Source organism: Phascolarctos cinereus, unplaced genomic scaffold (genome assembly GCF_003287225.1).
Source record: "Phascolarctos cinereus isolate Bilbo 61053 unplaced genomic scaffold, phaCin_HiC Scaffold_1;HRSCAF=81, whole genome shotgun sequence".
NCBI lineage: Eukaryota > Metazoa > Chordata > Mammalia > Diprotodontia > Phascolarctidae > Phascolarctos > Phascolarctos cinereus.
The window spans coordinates 211,827,828-211,840,049 of NW_027555514.1; positions in this window are offsets into that span (position 1 = coordinate 211,827,828).

Genomic DNA, 12,222 nt, shown 5'->3' on the forward strand with positions numbered 1-12,222 from the left:
TGCAGATTCAGGGCTGAAAGGGATCTCAGAGATCATCTTGCCCAACTCCTTTATTTTACATAGGTGAGCAAACTAAGACCTAGAAAAATGAAGCAGTTTGGCCCAGGTATGGTTCCAGGACCCAATTTTTTTTCCCAACTGCCAGGCATAAACCCAACTTTAGCCTTCTTTCTCTGGGTATAAAGGGACCATGCCTACAGCACAGAAGACATTAGAAATGGAAAAATAGTACATGCAGCCAAGGCCATGGTTCTTTTGAAATGAGGGGCCTCACCAGAGTTCAGTAAATGAAAAATCAAAGCAATGACAACTTTACTTACATTTTTATGGTCTTATTTAGTATTTTATTTTCCCCAGTTACATATAAAACAATTTTTAACATTTGTTTTTAAAACTTTGAGTTCCAAATTCTGTTCCTTCCTCCCTACCCTACCTCACTGAGAAGGCAATTAGGTATAGGTTATACATGTGTATGTATGTGTTTGCATGACTATATGCAAAACATTTCCATAATAGTCATGTTGTGCAAGAAAACATAGACAAAAAAAAACTTCAAGAAAAATAAAGTTAAAAAAAAGTAGGCTTCAATCTGTATTCAGACACCATCAATTCTTTCTCTGGGGATGGATAGCATTTTTCATCATAAGTCCTTAGCTTGCAATATTGTTGTTACTTTGTACACAGTACATTTCACTTTGCATCAGCTCATATAAATCTTTCCAGATTTTTCTGAGAGCATCCTGCTCATCATTTCTTATACAAGAGAAATCACATAACACAATTTTTTCAGCCATTCCCCAATGGATGGACATCCCCTCAATTTCCAATTCTTTGCCACCACAAAAAGAGCTGCTATATTTTTGTGCATGTAGGTCCTTTTCCGTTTTGCTTTTCATCTCTTTTGGGATACAGATCTAGTAGCAGTATTGCTAGGTCAAAGGGTATGCATGGTTTTATAGCCCTTTGGGCATAGTTCCAAATTGCTCTACAGAATGGCTGAATCAGTTCACAGCTCCACCAACAGTACATTAACATCTCATTTTTCCCACATACTCTCCAATATTTGTCATTTACCATTGCTGTCCTATTAGCCAATCTAATAGGTATAAGGTAGTACCTCAGAATTGTTTTAATTTGCATTTCTCCAAGCAATAGTGAGTTATTTTTTTTAATATGGCTATAAATAGCTTTGATTACTTCATCTGAAAATTGATCATATCTTTTGATTATTTATCAATTGGGGAATGGTTCTTATTTTTATAAATTTGACTCAGTCCTCTATGTTTGAGAAATGAGAACTGTATCTGAGAAACTTGCTTCAGAATTTTTTTCACATTTACTATTGCTAATTGCATTTCTTTCCATCCTATCCCCCCGTTTATTCTATTGTTTTCATCCTGCCCCTCCTCAAAAATGTTTTGCTTCTGATTACCCCTCCCCAAATCTGCCCTCCCTTCTATCACCTCCCCACCTTCTCTTATCCTCTTCTCTTCTTACTTTCCTGTATGGTAAGATAGATTTCTATATGCAATTCAGTGTGCGTGGTTATTCCCCCTTTGAGCCAATTCTGATGAGTAAGGTTCATTCACTCCCCCTCTTCCCCTCCACTGTAAAAACTTTTTCTTGCCTCTTTTATGTGAGATAATTTACCCCATTCTACCTCTCCCTTTCTTTTTCTCCCGGTACATTCCTCTCTCACCTCAATTTTATTTTTTAGATATCATCCCTTCACATTCAACTCACATCTGTGCCTTCTGTCTGTATATGTTCCTTCTAACTGCTCTGATAATGAGAAAGTTCTTATGAGTTACAAGTATCCCCTTCCCATGTAGGAATGCAAACAGTTTAACCTTATTAAGTCTCTTATGGTTTCCCTTTCCTGTTTACCTTTATATGCTTCTCTTGTGTCTTGTATTTGAAAGTAAAATTTTCTATTCAGCTCTAGTCTTTTCATCAAGATTGCTTGAAAGTCCTCTATCTCATTGAATAGCCATTTTTCCCCCCTGAAGAATTATACTCAGGTGATTCTTGGTTGTAATCCTAGCTCCTTTGCCCTCTGGAATATCATATTCTAAGCCCTTTAATTCCAAGATCCTTTAATGTAGAAGCTGTTAAATCTTGTGTTATCCTGTGTTATTTGTGTTATTTCTTTCTGGCTGCTTGCAATATTTTCTCCTTGATCTGGATACTCTGGAATCTGGTTATAATATTCCTGGCAGTTTTCATTTGGGGATCTCTTTCAGGTGGTGATCAGTGTATCCTTTCACTTTTACCCTCTGGTTCTAGAATATCAAGGCAGTTTTCCTTGATAATTTCTTGAAAGATGATGTCTAGTCTTTTGATCATGGCTTTTACTTAGTCCAATAATTTTAAAATTATCTCTCCTTTATCTATTTTCCAGGTCAGTCATTTTCCCAATGAGGTATTTCACTTTGTCTTCTATTTTTTTTTATTCTTTTGGTTTTGTTTCATCGTTTCTTAATTTCTCATAAAGTCATTAGTTTCCATTTGCTCCATTCTAATTTTTAAGGAATTATTTTCTCTACCCAGCAAAACTGAGTATAATCCTTCAGAGGAAAAAATGGTCACTCAGTGAAATAGAGGACTTTCAAACATTCTCGATGAAAAGACTAGAGCTGAATAGAAAATTTGACTTTCAAACACAAGACTCAAGTGGAACATGAAGAGGTAAACAGGAAAGAAAAATCCTAAGAGACTTATTACGGTTGAACTGTTCACATTCCTGCATGGAAAGATGATATTTATAACTCATGAGACCTTTGTCAGTATTAGGGTAGTTGGAGGGGGAAAATTATATGTATGTATATAGATATTTAGGTAGAGGGCACAAAGTGAGTTGAAGATTAAGGGGTCATATCTGGAGAATAAAATTAAGGGATGAGAGAAGATTTTACTAGAAGAAGAAGAAAGGGAGAGGTAGAACAGGGTAAATTATCTCACAAAAAAAACAGAAAAGAAAAGGCTCTTACAGTGGAGGGGAAATGGGGAAGGTCAGAGGGCATGAATGAACCTTATTCTCATAGGATTTGGCTTAAGGAGGGAATAACATACACATTCAATTGGGTATAGAAATGTCTTACCCTACAGGAAAATAGTGGGGGAAGGGGACAAGAGAGCAGGGGGATGATAGAGGAGGGCAGATTGGGAAAGGGGATAATCAGAAGCAAGTACTTCTGAGGAGTGACAGGGCCAAAAGAAATAGAATAAATGGGGGGACAGGATAGGATTAAGGGAAATAGTTAGTTTTTCACAACATGTCTACTATGGAAATGTTTTGCATAACTGCACATGTATAACCTATATTGAGTTGCTTGCCTTTTCAGTGAGGGTGGGTGGGGAGGGAGGAAGGGAGAAAAGTTTTAAAAACACATGTTTAAAAAAAAAAGTTTTCTTATGCAACTGAGAAATAAGAAATACAGGAAGTGGGGTACAGAAGTCTATCCTGCCCTACAGGAAAACAGAAGGGGAAGGGAATAAGAGAAGGTGGGGGGAGATAGAAGAGAGGGCAGACTATGGGAAGGGGTATTCAGAATGCATTCCATCTTGGGGTGGAGGGAGGAGGGAGATGGGGTGAAAATTTGGAACTCAAAATTTTGTGGAAGTAAATGTTGAAAACTAAAAATAAATTTATATTTTAAAAAAAGGGAATTATTTTCTTCATTGAGCTTTTGGACCTCTTTTTCCATTTGACCAGTTCTGCTTTTTAAGGCATTCTTATCCTCATTGGCTTTTTGGACCTCTTTTACCATTTGGCCTAAACTATTTTAAGGTGTTATTTTCTTCAGTATTTTTTTTGTGTGTCTCCATTACCAAGTTGACTTGTTTTTCATGATTTTCTTGCATCACTCTCATTTCTCTTCCTAACTTTTCCTTAACCTCTCTTAACTTGATTTTCAAAATCCTTTTTGAACTCTTCCATGGCCTGAGACTAATCCATATCTTTCTTGGAGGCTTTGGATGTAGGAGCTTTGACTTTGTCTTCTTCTGAGTGTGTGTTTTGATCTTCCTTGTCATCATCATAGTAACTTTCTAAAGCCTGAGTTTTTTTTCTGTTGTTTGCTCATTTTCCCAGCCTATTACTTGACTTTTAACTTTTTTTTTTTTGGCTAGGCAATGAAGTTAAGTGACTTGCCCAGGGTCACACAGCTAGTGCTATGTGTCTGAGGCCAGATTTGAGCTCAGGTCCTCCTGAATCCAGGGCCAGTGCTCTATCCACTTATCACTTATATGGTTTTAGGACTGTCAATAGACAATCCTAATTTTAGAAATACCTGGTCTGACATAGGCAGCACTGGAAAAGAAAAATTAAAACAAAGATTATCCCCCCCACCCCCATCCCCAATCAAACTCTCTGGAATGAGAGAATAACAAAGTGGACCAAACACAACAAATTCTAGGCTTTAGACCTTCTACCCTATCCTGCAAACCCCTCCCAGGAAGAATTCCAGGTCCATGTGGTAGGTGATGCCAACTTTGATGTTCACAATGGGCCTCTGAATGTAGGTCGGTGACTGAGAAGCAGCAGAATCAGGAATGCCAGAGGCACAACACAGATGACATTTCCAGCAGTCAGTGACCCTCATCACAGGTCAGGGTCATCTGTAGTAAGGTTATGATATCATTACCCTCTTGTATTTAGCCTATTCCATTGCCAGATTAGACACTGAGAATTCACCTGTGCACTTACCCAGCCCACCAGCCAGAGGTCCTATGGGAGTAGGGGCACAGAAGAGGGTAGAATACCAAATCTTTTCCTCTTTAGAAACCTCTGCTGAAAGACTGCAATCCACACCCCTTCTGCATGAGCTGGGTAAACAGCTTCATTTTCCCTCTCATGATAGAAAGCAAGTCATCTCCCAAAAATGCAGCACCTCTTGCTCCTCCAGATACTCCCTGGGAAGTTGCCCAATGACCCCTGGTTACTGTACTGGCAGCAGTGTGGAGGGACCCCATCAGTTTCAGATTATAGTAAACAACAGGTTCCATTGGTTCCTACCTTTACCCATCTAAGTGCCCATTCTGCTGGGTCTCTAATGTCCACTCTATCAAGGCTTGAGCACTTCCCTCCCTCCCCAAAGCTAGGTCAAGCACTGCCACTACTGGGGCCTGTAGCCCTTCTGAGGGCTGACTTACTCCCTGGCTTTTCTGACTCTTTGTACCTAAGCCACCAAGGAGCTAAGTCAATGGCCTGAGCCATAGTCCTCTGAGTCAATTAAGCCTAGAGGGCTGTTTCAATAACTTTTAAGGAAAAATTAACGTGACAGATATTGCTCCTGCCACAGGTCCCTTTCAGATTTGACAGTCTGACAGACCTAAAAAAAAAAAGCTCACACTGAAACGATTTGACTGAACTATAGAAATGAATTGGGCTGACTGGTCAGAGTTGTAAACAGAGAGATACCAGAGGAGGTGGGGAATTGGGAGGACATGTTCTAGTCCCTCAGTTTCCAAAGCTAGAACAGCTTTAGAGAACCTAGAGAGACCAGGCCAAGTGAGTTGACCTCACTGAACAGAAAGATGAGCTGAAGCTATAGTTTAGTTCCAGCTCTTACTAATAAGAAGGAAAAAGCCAGGGGCTAAACAAGATGAACCAGTGGCTCAAGTCATGCTTGCCTTGGGCTGCAGGGGGTCAGCACAGTAGAGGCTTATAATCACTTCTCAGCAAGAGGCATCTGTGTTGAGGTGCAGCCACTGGCATTTATCAAAAGAACTGGGGGGAGGGGAAAGAATGAGGAGTGGGAAGAGTGGGGAGTCCAGCGGCTTTAATTAACAGGCTGTCGTTAACGAGCAGAATAGGAAGGAAATGAAAAATGATGTTTTAGAGCTCCAACTGAATCAGGGAATGGGGAGAAAGACAGTGGATTGGGGAAGGAGGCCAAGTAGCTCAAATCAGTGAGCCTATGTAAGTAAGAGGTGGGGGGCAGGAAGGCTGACCACCTAAATGGACTGACCTGTGACCTAAGGAAAAAGTCCTCCCTTCATTTGTCCATGTCTTCTAAGTGGGAGAACAGGCCAAAGAGCGGAACAGATGGTGGCACCAGGCTATATAGAAGATGCCCCTGCTTTCCTATAGAAGCAGTTGGGATTGCCTTTGAGATTGAGTTTTCTCTTTTCTCCATAGTTGGAAGAGGGGTCTCTTGCCTGGAGCCTTCCAATCAAGTAAGGCCCTTGGACACAACCAAATGCAAGGTGTTGATTTCTTTTAGAAGAAAATAATAGCTACAGGCAAAATGGCAAGTGGGATACTTGGCAATTAGGGTAATTGGCCCTATTGGCCAGAGCTCCTCTAAAAAGAAGAAACTGACATTGAGAAAGTCACCTCAAATGAACAGCACTGAGCATCGTACCTATGACACTGTGGAAACACCTCCTTTAATCCATCTTCTCCTCCTCAAGTTACTACATGGAGTCAACCAATGATTCACTTAGCCAAGTACTGCCTACTAGCATGGCAGAACGTCGATGAAGGGCATGGTATCCATGACATCGGTTTTTAAAAGGACAAAGATGTCCCTTCAGACACTCCTGTTTAGACTAGCCATGCTACTACCTACTACTCATATGATCAAGTATGGATACACTGATCTTTATTGCTGATTAAATAGTTTTATCTTTATTCTTCTACATCCAATGTTTATTCTCTCAGAATGCAAGTTTTTTACTTGATATCTGAAAAAGGACTTCCTCTTATACGCCTTAAAGGGAAAAATAGTTCCATTGTTGATAGGTTGAATTTGAACTTCAGAGGGGTCATCTAGTGAGAGATCTCCAGTAGGTTGTTGGTTATTCAGGATTGAACTTCAAGAGGAATAGTAGGTTTGAACATATTCTAATATTTAATGACAAGTTTGAAATTCTAATCCATACTACCCATACCCTCCCCTGTTTCACCCACTAGGAGTTGACGACCTATGGCAAAAGCAATTCAGGAGGGGATTTTCCACAAAGTCTATGCGTAAAATTGCAAAGCAAGTGAAGTTTAGGTGGGGAGATGTTTCTGAACTGTGGGAAATTTTCTCTGGGACTCCTCTCCCTCTCCCCAGATTCCAGTTCATGCCAGAACAAAGGTAAACAGATTGGGTGAGGTTACAGCCAAAGTGGCAAGTAGGGTACTTGGCAATTAGGATAGGGTAGTGCCCTGCTGGCCAGAGCTCCTCCGGAAGAGAAGAAACTGACACTGAGAAAGGCACCCAGAATGGTGTGAGGACTGAGCATCATACCTATGACAATGTGGAAACACCACCTTTAATCCATCTCCATCCAAACTCCTGAAAGGCTGTTATATTCTAAGTCTGCAAAGCTGGTGCTAATCTGCATTGATAAAGGGAGCTTCCTCACTTGAATTTGCCTCCACAAAGAAAATCAAAGGTCTGATCCAAAAGAACCAGGATGTCAGAAGTGGTTTAGGGGCAGCTAGGTAGGACAGCAGATAGAGCACCGGCCCTGGATTCAGGAGGACCTGAGCTCAAATCCAGCCTCAGACACATAACACTTACTAGGCTGTGTGACCCTGGGCAAGTCACTTAACCCCATTGCCTACCCCCCCCCCAAAAAAAAGAAGTTGTTTAACAGCAGGTCATTTGAAAAAGATCTTAGGGTTTCAATTGACTACAAACTAGTTCAGTATGTCAACACTGATGTTGAAAAAAGGCTAACAATCTTAGGCTTAATATAAGGTTCAAAACAAGAAAGGTGGGAGGTGAAATAGTCCCATTACGCTCTGCATTAATCAGATCATACTTGTATCTTACCCTAAATTCATGCTCAGGTCTTGCATAAAATAAGAGAAACTCAGGGCAGAGGAGTCCAAAGAAAACCAATGTTTATATGAAGACTAATGGAAGAAACTAGGGATGCTTAGCCTAGGAAAGGTTTCTTTTTGGAAGGAGGGGGAGAAACATGACTTTATCTCAAAGTATCTAAAAGACTGTCAAATGGAAAAAGGACAGAATTTGCTGTCTCACCTCCAAGGGAAAAATGAGAATCAAAAGGTAGAAGCCACAGTGTGAGATTTAAGCTAAATATAGGGAAGAATTTTCTAATTAAAGTTGTCTAAAAATTGAATGGGCTGCTTTGTCATTTAGTGAGCTTCCCCAGCAATGGAGATTTCCAATCAGAGAATAGCCAACCACTTGTCTGAAGGGGGAAAAAATAGACGGAAAGACAAATAATTAAATTTTAACATAGTTCACCTGAGGTCAGATCATAGACCAAGCCCAAATGGAGGGTTTCTGGGCTCTAGCCTTATTATTAAAGGAAATGAACAGAGGGTGCCAGTGTTCCCCAGCTATACAGTCTCCACTTGTCGGGCACCTCAGCTGTCAGAGTTTCCAATTACCTGGGCCATATCTTACTTTGGACAGCTTTCTTTTTCAGCCTTCAGCTGCTGGCTCAGCACACTCTCCTTCCTGATGTGGAATCCATCTGCTGCAGTGCTCTGCTCAGAAGAGACAACAGATAACCCTGCTTTCCAGGACAAAAGTAAGAAAACCAGCCAAGCTAGCTAGGACCACAATTCTCAGATTCTGGGAAAGCTCCCTCTTTGTGAGAGGGTAAAGGCTGGCCTCTACCCACCCCATAAGTCATCTTCCAGAGGACCTCCAGCACCATTGTCAGAAGATGAAAAGATTAGTTATTTCCTCCTAATCGGGTTTAGACAGCTCCCTTAAGCTGCTAGCTGCAGGCAGCGCCTGTTAAAGCAAGCAGCTGGAAAAGGCTTAGCCCTTTAATGCCAGCAGCTGTATTACTACAGTGTGGATGCTCTGCTGAGAGCCTGGACTCTGTCCAGCAGCATCAGGCATTTAGCCCCAGTCAACATGTATTAACCTGGGAGGAGAGAGCAGACAGCCCTTTCGGAGAATGGAGAATTTTTATTTACGTCACCTCCACCCCTAGGCTTTTCTTTGGAGCGAGGAAAAATAATCCTAGCTCTTTTTTTCCCTTTCCTATCCTTAAATGAGGAAAACTGAGCAAACATCGTCCACACAGAGGCAGAGCTCTCTATGGTGGAGCTGTTTCATCTTAAAAATCTGTCTCAGGTTTTTGTCAAACCAATTGACAGATTGGTTTGTTAGAAGCTTACACAGCAAACATAGACTTTTCATCCACTAACCTAACCTCCTCTATTCACCCTCCCTTCCTTGAGGCTGGCTTCTTCCTTTCCCTTGGTCCCCCAGCCTTCTTCTAGTGACTAAAATATTCCTGATTGTCAGAAGCTGGAAAGGGTGAGGGGGATGGGAAGAGAAGACATGGAATAGACACAAAAATAGGCTTCCCTGACCCCTTCACCTTCTCCTTAATTCACGCTGCCTCTCTTTAGATAGCACCAATCTCTTAGGCTGATGGAGACAGCTCAACAGTCCTCAGAAAGCCCTGGCACAGAGTAAGCTACTGAAGAGAGATCACTCAAAGACTTCTTACTCAAAGCCAGATGGTGAGCATGAGACAGGGTAAGAGCTAATGCCACTCAGGGGGAAAGCCAATAAGCTCATCTGCTGACGCGTTCTAGAAGCAGCCTGATGGCTTTGGCTTAGGCGCTCATCTCACTTGGCTCTAGCCTGTGTGGCATACAGGGTACACAAAAGTGACCATAGAATCCTACTGCCAAGAAGGGACCATAAGCACTCATCTAGTCCATCTCCGGGTCTTCATCAAGGGCCATACCTAAACCACCCCAGACAGGAACATCATTTGTTATTGCTATTTGTTTAAAGGAGACTACAGTCTCCCTTGGTTCTCAATCCTAATGCCAAATAACCCTCACTATGAGAAAAATTTTAACTGCTCTATGTAATGAACCCAGTCACTACCTAGAGAAAACAAGTGGTCAAAGGACATAAATAGTTTTCATACTAATTGACAACATAATCAGAAAAATACAGATTAAAGTAACACCTCGCAGGAATGGCTAAACAAATTGTAGTGCAGGAATATAATGGACTACCACTGTGCTACTAGAAACAATGAATATGATGACACATAAACAGATGCAATGTGAAGTAAGCAGAGCCAAGAAAACAACATACAGAATGACTACAATATAAATGGAAAGAATAACAACCACAAAACCATTGAAAACAAATGTTGCAAATTATAAAAAAAAAACACCAAAAATGGCTGGAAGAGATATGAGAAGATGCTCCCATCCTACCTCTTGCAGAGATGGGAGGTTCCAAGTGCTGTACATTGCATATATTTTCAGAGTTTTTTGAGGTATTGATCAGCTATGATGATTTTTCCCTCCTTTTTCTTAAAAGAAAAAAAAAAGCCATTATATGAAATGGCTTTTTAGGTAGAGCTTGAGATATGATGGGGAAAACTGTGGTGATATAAAAAAACATTTCTGAAAGTATTTAATTAAAAATAAGAAAAAAATCAACGCTGCAAAATAATGACCAAGCTTGGTCTCCAGAGAGATCTGAGGGGATACCTTCACCGGCTCCTCTGCCGAGGTGAGGGTCCTTGAGTATGGAACAACACACATGATATTGGACTTTTTGCATATGTTGATTGGTCTTGAATTATTTCCTCTCCTTTTTTTTTTAATTCTTTGTTATAGGGGATATCTGTCTTGGACCCTCAGAGAGGAAGAGAGAGAGGGATAAAGGGGGAATTACAGGTGATATAAAGACAAAGGATATCAATAAAAATTCACTAAAAAAAAATCAAACATCTCACACCTTTTTAGCAAAGATGCTAAAAGCCAGGAAAACCCACTGATGCAAGGGCTGTGGGGCTATTAGCTGTTGGTGGAGTTGAGAATCGGTTCAGCCATTTTGGAAAACAACTTGAAATTATGCAATAATAGTCACTGAAAATGATTTAGCTATTCTCAGCAATACAAAGATCTAACACAATTCCAAAGGACTTATGTTGAAAAATGCTATCCATCTCCAGAGTAACAATTGATGAAGTCTGAATGCAGATAGAAACATACTATTTTTTACTTTCTTCATTTTTTTCATGTTTTGTTTTGTTTTCTAGTCTGTGTTTTCTTTCACAACACGATGAATGTGGAAATATGTTTTGCATGACCGCATACACATAACCTATATCAAATGCTTGACGTCTAAATGGGGGGAGGAGGGGAAGAAGGGGAGAGAGGGAGAGAATTTAGAACTCTAAAAAGAGCGTTAAAAATTGTTTTTACATGTAATTGGGAAAAAAATAAAATCTTTTTAAAAATAGTCAGTCATTCATATCATTTGACATACCCTAATGAGGTCATTGACAGCAAGAAAAGATTCATATGTATAAAAATATTACCATTTGTTGTAAAAATCTGGAAACAAATTCCCAACAGGGGATGAACTTTGGCCTATTAACATAACAATACTGAGAAAAGACAAACAGGAAGAATTCAGAGAAAAGTGAGAAGACTTCTCTGAAATGATACAAAGAGAACAAAGTACAATGCTAAAGGTGATTACAACAATATAAATAAAGCCAAGAATGAGGTCTACAAGACTCTGGTCAAATATAACTGTTGATGTCAGTGTATCACCAAAATTAAAAGGTACATTTCTGCAAGAGCTATGCCACCACAGCTCAGCTGCTGTTTCACCCTAGAACTTACTTCAGTCACAGAGCTCTTGTGCCCTCCAAAATCCCTCTGCCATGGCAACTTTCTCCCATTTGCTGCTTTTAAAGCCTCCATTTTGGGGATGTGCCTAGCTTGGCTATGCTTCACTCCCCTCTGGGCTGTGCTTCTAAGGACTTTGCATTGACCATGCCTACTCCAAGGTGCCCCTCAGTGACCTCTTCCCTTTTTACGTGTAGTTTCCCCCTATAAGAATGTTAAGCACTCAAGAGCAAATACAAATTATTATATATTATATATAAATTTATAAATATATAAAATCTATTTTATCCCTAGTGCTTGGCAGTGTCTAGAACATTGTAAGCATTTCATAAATATTTTATTACTTGACATATGGTAAAAGCACTTAATATTGCTTGATAACTTCTTTTGATTAACAAAACTATAAACTTTTCAGGGATGCTGTTTTATAGGTGGACTTCTTGGGAAATGTCTATCCAAACAAAATTTATTCATCTATTTTTAAAAAATAGCCCCAGTCAGGGAGACAGCATTGATGACTAAACCCAACCCCACCTGAAGTTTTATTTACTGTTGCCAATAGGCCTATATCTAAAGGGTTTTCCAGTACTAAAATGGGTTGGTCTGGTGTTACCATATAT